The sequence below is a fragment of the Mastomys coucha genome, unplaced genomic scaffold (assembly GCF_008632895.1).
Source record: "Mastomys coucha isolate ucsf_1 unplaced genomic scaffold, UCSF_Mcou_1 pScaffold6, whole genome shotgun sequence".
NCBI classification, from domain to species: domain Eukaryota; kingdom Metazoa; phylum Chordata; class Mammalia; order Rodentia; family Muridae; genus Mastomys; species Mastomys coucha.
Window position 1 is genome coordinate 568,310 of NW_022196912.1, and position 9,835 is coordinate 578,144.

Sequence of the window (9,835 nt, forward strand, 5' to 3'; positions counted from 1 at the left end):
TGTTTGTAAGGTGTTCACTTTTATTACAAAGGTCTCAAGTCAGCTTACAGGCCAACCTTGGCTGCCTCAATACCTCAACCCACTCCCAAGGAGATGAAAGCATTCATACATCAAGTTGGGAGGCACAATGGCTGACCATTCAGAAGTTAAAAACAAAAATGAATTAGTATTAAGGTGGAAGATTTTTAAAAGTATTTGCAGTACATAACTTAGACGGAAGCAGTGCTGTCACTTTCCCTGGTGCGGACTCAGGGCATGGACCTGGACATCCTCCTCTTAGGAGTGGCTTTTGGGAGGGTGAGGGACTTCCTGTAACCATGTATTTCATGGATAGTTGGAATGACTATGTAAAAAGAACAAAAACAAAGCAACAATGTTCATTCAATGTCCCTCAGCCGTATTGGATAGAACTTTGGGGATTTTTGCTCCAACCTACTGCCGTCACTAACTCTTTTCAGGTTTTAATCCTGAGTCAAAAGCACCAAAACAAAAGAAACAGAATTTTTTTAAAGTCACCACATTTCTTACTACTTATGAGAAATCTTCACACAGAAACAAAAGAAAAAAGTCTTGTGACCACAGTTTCCTTAAAGACACTGAATTTTTCCTTGAATGTGTTTTCATTTTAATATCAGACTTGTTTCTGTTTGTAACAGTTAGGCTTCAAATTATATATTTGTACCATATTGAGCCTGATACCTGAGCATGTCAGACCAGAGAATTTGATACCCTGAAACTGGAGTTATGGGTGCCTATGAACAATCACCTGGGTGTGAGGAATCAATGAAAAATTTCTTTTGCTAGTAGGATTTTCTATAATTATTATCAAATGATTTTTTATCAAGTAATATTTTTCAGAAACAATAATCTGGAGTTTTGTTTTGTTTCTTTTTAGGAAAAGTATGTTTCTCTAGTAGAAAACACAGACGATTGTTGTTTTTTTTGTCAGACCTCAGACTCTTTTACAATGAGATGTTATCTTACCCTTAAGATCAAATAATGAAAACATTGAGATTTCAGAGTTAGACCACTGAACTCAGCTAGTCCTTCCTAAGGTTACCCTGTTACATACCTTGGAGTGCTCTTGAAGCTTCCTCATGGCCAGGGCAGAACCACAGTTCATAATCTTCATGGTTCTGGGAGTAAAAAAATACCAACCATCACAAATAATCTGACAGTAGAGTCTTGAAGAATCTAGTAATTTTATTTATTTACAAACTTCCAGCTCTGTAGCAAGGAAGTTATTAGGATCAGTACTAATGACATATCTTCTGAACATAGGTTTGAGGCATCAGGACTGACTTCAGGAGAAAACCCTTGGGTACTTACCCTTCCTTTCTGAGGGAACCCTGGTCTACTGATCCATTGTAGAATAAGAAATTGCATTCAGCCATCAACACTAACCAAGACCAATATTATAAGAAAATGACTCACATAGGTCTCTCCAGTCTGTCAGTGGAATATTGTAAGTTGATTTGACCTGAACACACCCAGTACCCAAAGAGCCATATACTCACAGTGATTATGATGACTTGATAAAGCACATTTGAAATATATGGTTATTTTGGTAAGACTGAGAAAAATATACTAAAAACAGAGAGGCTTTGATGGTGCCTAGGAGTACATACAACCATTGGCTTTCATTCAAAGATAGCCAGTCTGTGGAATGGTTGAAGCTGGAAGGTGGGAAGTCTAACCTGAAAATAGGCCAGATGCTGGAAAGAAGTTCCACAACATAATTATTGCATGCAGAGTGATGGAATCATTTGAAACAATCGTATAAATAGAACAATCTATTGAAATCGTTAGCAACTTCCAGGAGTGACAAAATGATATATTCTACTTGGAGTTACCATTAATTGTACTTTTTTTTTTTGTTGTTTTTTTCAAGACAGGCTTTCTCTGTGTAGCCCTGGCTGTCCTGGAACTTACTCTGTAGACCAGGCTGGCCTCGAACTCAGAAATCCGCCTGCCTCTGCCTCCCAAGTGCTGGGATTAAAGGTGTGAGGCACCACCACCTGGCTAAATTGTACTTTCTTGTGGATTGTTGATTAAAACTAAGAAATTGTCCCACAGAGTTCTTAAGTATTGCACTAGGAGACAAAGTCCCACTCAAGTAGACACTCAAACCTCCACCCACCCAGACACAAAAGGAGAGAAAATAGCGAGACAGACAGACAGAAACAGACTGACACTCAGTGAGTCATTATAAAAACTTCAAACTCACAGGAAGTGATAGAGAGGGACATACACACATACACACACATACAAAGACACATGCAGAGTGAGAGATAGATAGATAGATAGATAGATAGATAGATAGATAGATAGATAGATAGGCAGACAGATAGATAGAATTACACAGAGGTACAAATTCAATATCAGAAAGACCACATATACAGATAAGTATGAAGAGAGAAAGAAATACACAAATACATTTATTAAAGATTTTAAAAACAACACAACAATACCAAAATATCTACACTTACAATTCCACACACAGGAAATGAAAAGAAGAAGGAATGGAAGAGGAGAGGTGTCATATACCATAAAAGAAGTGCAATAAAATTTTAATGAAGAGAAAGAAAGAAAGGAAGGAAGGAAGGAAGGAAAGCAAGAAGGAAGGCAGGCAGAAAGGAAGAAAGATCTTGTTGCTTGTAATATTGGCATACTTTAAATCAGGTGTGTGCACACTACAAATTAATCTCACTTTAATACAATGTACCTTTATTATCTAGTGATAGCAAAAGTATAGCTTGGAGTCCTGGTTGGTCTACTCCTGCGAGCCATCCACCCTAGTGGACCCATTGCACTCAGAGCAGTTGAGGATCTGCTGCACTCAGAGCAGTTGAGCAAGGGATAGCATGCTCCACTGAAGACCCAACAGTCTGAAGGCATCCCAGGAGAACTACTGCAGCCAGACCTACATATCAGTATATGCACTTCCCCTGTGAAGAGCCCAGAGTTGAAAGGCCTCATAGGTGATCTGAGATAGCCAGCGCCACAGACCTACTGGGAGACCTGAATCAACCGAGGGACAAAAGAGGCAGACTCCAGACAATCACCCAGACCTACAAACACCAGGGGTATTCAGATGGCAAAAGGCAAGTGCAAGACCCTAAGAAACAGAAGCCAAAATATGTGGGCATCATCAGAACCCAGTTCTCCAACCACAGCAAGCTCTGAATATACCAATACACCAGAAAATCAGGAATCTGTCCTAAAATCCTATCTCATGAAAATAACACAGTCCTTTAAGGAGGATCAAAATAACTCACTGAAATACAGGAAAACATAGGTAAACAGATGAAAGAATTGAATGAAGTTATCCAATACCTTAAAGTGGAAGTGGAAACAATAAAGAAAACACAAATGGAAGAAAAACTGGAAATGGAAATCCTAGGAAAGAGGTCAGGAATTAAAGATGTAAGTTTTACCAAAATAATACAAGAGACAGCAGAGAGAATCTCACTTGTAGAAGATAAAGTAGAAAAGATTGACAGATCTGTCAAAGAAAATTGAAAACATAAAAAAAAAAATCCTAACCCAAAGCATCGAAGAATTTCAGACACAATGAAAAGACCAAATCTAAGAATAATCATAATAGAAGATAATGAGGATTCCCAGGTCAAAAACCCTGAAAATGTCTCCAACAAAACAAAAGGAGAAAATTTCCCCAACCTAAAGAAAGAGATGTACATAAAGGTACAAGAAGCCTATAGAACAACAAATAGAGCCAGGAAAGAAAATTTTCTCACATAATTATCAAAACACTAAGTGCACAGAACAATGAAAGAATATTAAAAGCTCCAAGGGAAAAAGGCCAAGTAACATACAAAGGTAGACCCATCAGAATCACACCAGACTTCTCCACAGAGATTATGAAAGCCAGAAGAGCCTGGTCAGAGGTCATGCAGACTCTAAGAAAACACAAATGCCAGCCAAGGCTACTATACCTAGCAAAATTCTCAATCAATACAGATGAAGAAACCTAAATATTCCAGGAAAAAAACAAATTCAAACAGTATTTATCTGCCAACAAAACCCTACAGAGGGTCGTGGAAGGGAAACTCCAACACAAGGTAGGTACCTGCACCAAAGACAGGACAAGATATTAAGCATCTTACAATAAAGCCAAAAGCAGAAAGCCACAAGAACACAAAGAAACCTACAAGAATAAATATATCAGGAAACTTTATCTCACTTTAATTTCTCTCAATATTAACGGACTCAACTCACCAATAAAAAGAGATAAGCTACAAGACTGTGTACACAAACAAGATCCAGCATTTTGCTGCATACAAGAAACATACCTCAATAACAAAGACACACAGTATCTCAAATTAAAAGGATGAACAAAGGTCTTCCAAGCAAATAGTCCCAGAAAACAAGTAGGAGTTGCCATCCTAATGTCCAATAAAATAGAATTTTAACGAAAAGTTGTCAAGAGTGAGGAAGAAGCACATTTCATTCTCATCAAGGGAAAATTTCACCAAGAGAAAATTTCAGTTGTGAACATCTATGCCCCAAATGCAAGAGCACCCAAGTTCATAAAAGAAAATCTACTAAGCTCAAAACACACACTGAAACCCACACCATAATAGTGTGAGATTTCAATATCTCACTCTCACCAAAGGACAGCTCATTGGAACAGAAACTAAACAGAGACACAGAGAAACTAAGAGAGATTATGAACCAAATGGATTTAACAGATATCTACAGAACTTTTCACCCTAAAGCAAAAGAATCCACCTTCTCTTCAGCATCTCATGGTACCTTCTGCAAAATCTAACACATAATTGGTCACAAAACAACCCTCACCAATACAAGAAGATTGCAATAATACCATGCATCCTTCAGATCACCATGGCCTAAGGCTGGTCTTTAATAACATCAAAAACTACAGAAAGCCCAAACACATATATGTGGAAACTGAAAAACTATTTGCTCAATGATAGCTTGGTCAGGAAAGAAATAAAGAAGGAAATGAAAGACTTCATGGTTTGCAATGAAAATGTTGACACATCATACCCAAACTTATGGAACACAATGAAAGCGGTGTAAGAGGAAAGTTCATAGAATTAAGTGCTCTGGGAAAGAAAAAAGGAGAGATTTTACACTATCAACTTAACAGTACACCTGTGAGCTCTAGGTCAAAAAGAAGTAAACTCACCAAGAGGAGTAGAAGGCAGGAAATAGTTAAACTCAGGGCCAAAGTCAACCAAATAGAAACAAAGGAAACAATACAAAGAAGCAACAAAACCAGAAGCTGGTTCTTTGAGAAAAACCTCTAGCCAAACTAACTAAAGGGATGAGAAGCAGTATTCACATTAACAAAATCAGAAATGAAAACAGAAATGAAAAGGGAGATGTAACAGAAATGGAGGAAATTCAAAATATTATCAGATCCGACTATAGAGGCCTTTACTCAACAAAATTGGAAAATCTAGACAAAATGGATGATTTTCTAGACGGATGTCACATACCAAAGTTAAATCAAGAGCAGGTAAAATATTCAAACGGGCTCATATTGCATAAGGAAATAGAAGAAGTTGTTAAAGATCTCCCAACCAAAAAAAAAAAAAAAAAAAAAAAAAAAAAAAAAAAAAAAAAAAAAAAAAAAAAAAAAGCCCCAAGGCCAGATAGATTTAGTGACGAATTCTAGCAGACCTTCATAGAAGACCTGATAACAATTTTCCTCAAATGATTCCATAAAATCTAAAGACAAGGAACACTACCAAACTCATTCTATGAAGCCACAATTACTCTGATACATAAAGCACACCAAAAAAGAGAACTTCAGACCAATCTTGCCTATGAATATCGATGCAATAATACTCACTAAAATCCTTACCTACTGAATCCAAGAACACATCAAAACCATCATTCAGCACAATCAAGTATGCTTCATCCCATCGATGCAAGGTTTATTTAATATACAAAAATCCATTAATATAATCCACTATATAAACAAACTCAAAGTGGCTGGATATAAAATTAACTCAAATAAATCAGTAGCCTTCCTTTACACAAAGTATAAGCAGGCTGAGAAAGAAATTAGGGAAATGACTCCCTTCACAATGGCCACAAATTATAGAAAATATCTTGGGGTAACTCTAACCAGACAAGTGAAAGACACATGTGACAATGACTTCAAAGTCTCTCAAGAAAGAAATCAAAGAAGATCTCAGAAAATGGAGAGTCTCTCATGCTCATGGTTTGGCAGAATTAATGTAGTAAAAATGGCCATACTTCCAAAGGCAATCTATAGATTCAATGTAATCCCCATCAAAATCCAAACACAATTCTTCAAAGACATGGAAAGAGGAATTCATAAATTCATCTGGAAAGGCAAAAAACCCAGGTAGCAAAAGCAATTCTTAACAATTAAAGAACAGGTAGGGGAAATCACTATCCCAGACCTCAAGCTTTATAGCAGAACAATAGTGATAAAAATTGTATGGTATTGGTACACAGAGAGACACGTCATTGATCAATGGAATAGAATTGAAGATCCAGAAATAAAACCACACACTTATGGTCACTTGATCTTCGACAAAGATGCTAAAAAATACAATGGAAAAATAAAACATCTTCACTAAATGGTGCTGGTTTAACTACCTGTTTGTATGTAAAAGAATGAAAATAGACCCATATTTGTCACCTTGTACAAAGCTGAGGTCCAAATGGATCAAGGACCTCAACATAAAACCAGATACACTGAATCTAATAGAAGAGAAAGTGGGAAAGAGCCTGGAACTCATTGGCACAGGGAGACATTTACTAAACAGAACTCCAATGGCTCACGCTCTAAGATCAAGAACTGATAAATAGGACTGAATGAAACTGTAAAGCTTCTTCTTTAAGGCAAAGGACATAGTCAATTAGACAATTCAGCAACCTACAGATTTGGAAAAAATCTTCAATCACCTCACATCTGATAGTGGGCTAATATCCAAAATATATAAAGAACTCAAGAAGTTAATCACCAAAAAAACATAACCCAATCAAAAACATGTGTTGAACTAAACCAAGAGTGAATTCTATAGAATCTCAAATATCTGAGAAGCACCTAAAGAAAATTTCAAAGTCCTTAATCATCATAGAAATGAAAGTCAAAACTACCCTGAGATTTAACCAATCAGAATGACTAGGATCAAAACCTCAGTCGACAACACAAGTTGGAGAGGATGTGGTGAAAGAGGAATACTCCTCCATTGCTGGTGGGAGTGCAAACTGGTACAACCACTATGGAAATCAATCTGGAGATTCTTTAAAAATTTGGAATTAGATCTGAAGGCCCAGCTCTATAGTACTCTTGGGAATATAAACAAAAGATTTCCCACCATGCCACAGGGGCACGTATTCAACTATGCTCTTAGTGGCCTTATTTCTGATAGCCATAAGGTGGAAACAACCCAGATGTCCCACAGCAGAAGAATGGATAAAGAAAATGTGGTTCATTTACACAATGGAATACTATTCAGCTATTAAGAATGAGGACATCCAGAGTTTTGCAGGCAAATGGATGGAAGTAGAAAATATCATCCTGAGTGACATACTCAGAACCGAAAGCACATGCACGGTATGTACTCACTATTATGTGGATATTTGACAAAAAAAATATTACAGAATACCCAAGATTAGTCCACAGAACTCAAAAAGGTCAACAGGCTGGAGTGCCCACTTGGGAGAGAGAAGAAAGCAATCACAACTGGGAAGGGAAAGTTGACTGGGGGGACATAGTTGGGGGTAGAGGGGAACCTGATCTGGTATTGGGTAAGGGAAAAGGACTGAAGCCCTGAGGTCCAGAAGAAAGAATGCAAACAGGCAACCTCGGCAGATAGGAGGTTGGGGGGACCCTCCTGAATGTACCAGAGACCTAGTAGGTGAAAGACTCTCAGGACTCAAAAGGAGGAACCTTAGAGGAACTGCTGGATAGTATGTAGGGGGATCCCATAAAGCCCAACTCCAGCAGGAAGACAGGACATCAATTGAGGGATAGGGTTGCCACCCCACAGTCATAACTCTGACCCATAATTGTTCCTGTCTTGAAGAATTACAGGGTTGGAAATGGAGATGAACCTGAAGAAAAGAAGGTCCAGCAACAGGCTCTAGGGGAGGTCCCAAGGCCTGACACTGTTACTGAGGCTATGGAGTGCTCACAAAAAGGGACATAGCATGGCTGCACTCCAGAAGACCCAACAAGGCCCTGAAAAAGTCAGATGCAGATATTCGCACCCAATTAAAGAATAGAAGCAACTGACCCCTGTTGTTGAATTAGAGAAGACTGAAACAAGCTGAGGAGAAGGGTGATCCTGAAGGAGGACCAGCAATCTTAATTAATCTGAACCACAGAGATCTCTCAAACACTGAATCACTGAACAGGCAGCATACACTAGCAGATATGAGGCCCCTAACACACATACAGTAGAGGACTGCCAGACCTGTGCTCCTTCAGAGATGATGCACTTAACCCTCAAGAGACTGGAGGACCCAGAGTAAGTAGAGGCCAGGTGGGGTAGGGGGTGGGGACATCCACTTGGAGACAAGGGTGTATGAGATGTGGAACAGTCGGAGGGTGGGTGGGAGGGGGATAAAATATGGAGTGTAAAAAGTATATTAAGTAAATTTTAAAAAGTAAAAATAAAACAAGTATAGCTCAAAACCATTGTGCTATGAGTTTCATATCTATGGAAAAGTAGACAAGAAATTCAAGAAAAAATTCCCTCTCAAGACTGTTATTAAATCTCAGATGCCTCTAGTTCCCAAAGGAGAAGATTGTAAAATATGATTTGTAAATTTATCATGATTAATTTTCATCTGTATTACTTATATGCATACACATTTGCACATATATGGATCTCAAAAACAAAATTCGATTTTAACTCCAAGTAACTTGAAAATAACTTACAGGCATTCTTATCATTGGTAGTAATTTCCCAATTATACCATCCACCGTATCAGTCTTTGTTGCTGTTACAGATAAAGTCTGTGAAAAGTACAGAGAAGAAGGGTACAAAATAACTTTGAAGCTGATGATTACAAAATTAGTTTTTGTCTAACTATTAAAATATTCTACAATAATCTCTAATGGAAATACTAATATAGAATAAACATCTTGTTTTTTCCCTTGAAATAACTCTGGAAACTGTCAATCTACCATAATTATCACAAAATTAATCAGTACATGGGTACTTGGTATTCAAACATAATTGTAACAGGTTGTGTATAATAAAGGAAGACTGAGCAGCCATGGGTGAAAGAAATCAACATCCAGATTTTTCTTTCATTATAGCAGCAGAAGGGCAAGGAGGTGGTTAAATTTGATCACAACCCTTTGTTTCTTCCCCATCTAGAATTCCAACATTTTATACCCTTACTTTCATGCACAGCATGTGCACAGTTCTAAGAATATCAGGATAGAAGCAAGCTGCAATTTTTTTTATTAGATATTTTCTTTATTTACATGTAAATTTCTCCATTCCCAGTTTCCCCTCCAAAAAACAAAGAAACAAACAAAAACAACAAAAACAAACCCCTGTTGCCTCCCCCCTCCCCATGCCTGCCACCCCACCCTCTCCCACTTATTGACCCTCGCATTCCCCTACACTGGGGCACAGAACCTTCACAGGGCCGAGCTCTTCTCCTCCTATTGATAATCAAATTGCAATCCTCTACTATACACATACTGCCAGAACAATCAGACCCCTCCATGTGCAGTCCTTGGTTGGTGATTGAGACCCTGGTTGCTCTGAGGGTACTAGTAGTCCATATTGTTGTTCGTCCTAAGGGGCTGCAAACCCCTCAGCTCCATTGGTCCTTTCTCTAACTC

General features: G+C 38.0%; 1 long non-coding RNA gene across 1 annotated transcript in view; it reads right to left on the reverse strand.

Annotated features, from left to right (window-relative positions):
- Positions 1 to 1,071: 1,071 nt before the first annotated feature.
- LOC116080402 overlaps positions 1,072 to 9,835 on the reverse strand; it is a 16,445-nt gene continuing 7,681 nt past the window's right edge. Inside the window, exons 3-4 of the long non-coding RNA XR_004114428.1 lie at positions 8,915 to 8,992; positions 1,072 to 1,136 (exon numbers count right to left, since the gene is read on the reverse strand). This is a non-coding gene — a long non-coding RNA (uncharacterized LOC116080402). The remainder of the gene's footprint in view (positions 1,137 to 8,914; positions 8,993 to 9,835) is intronic.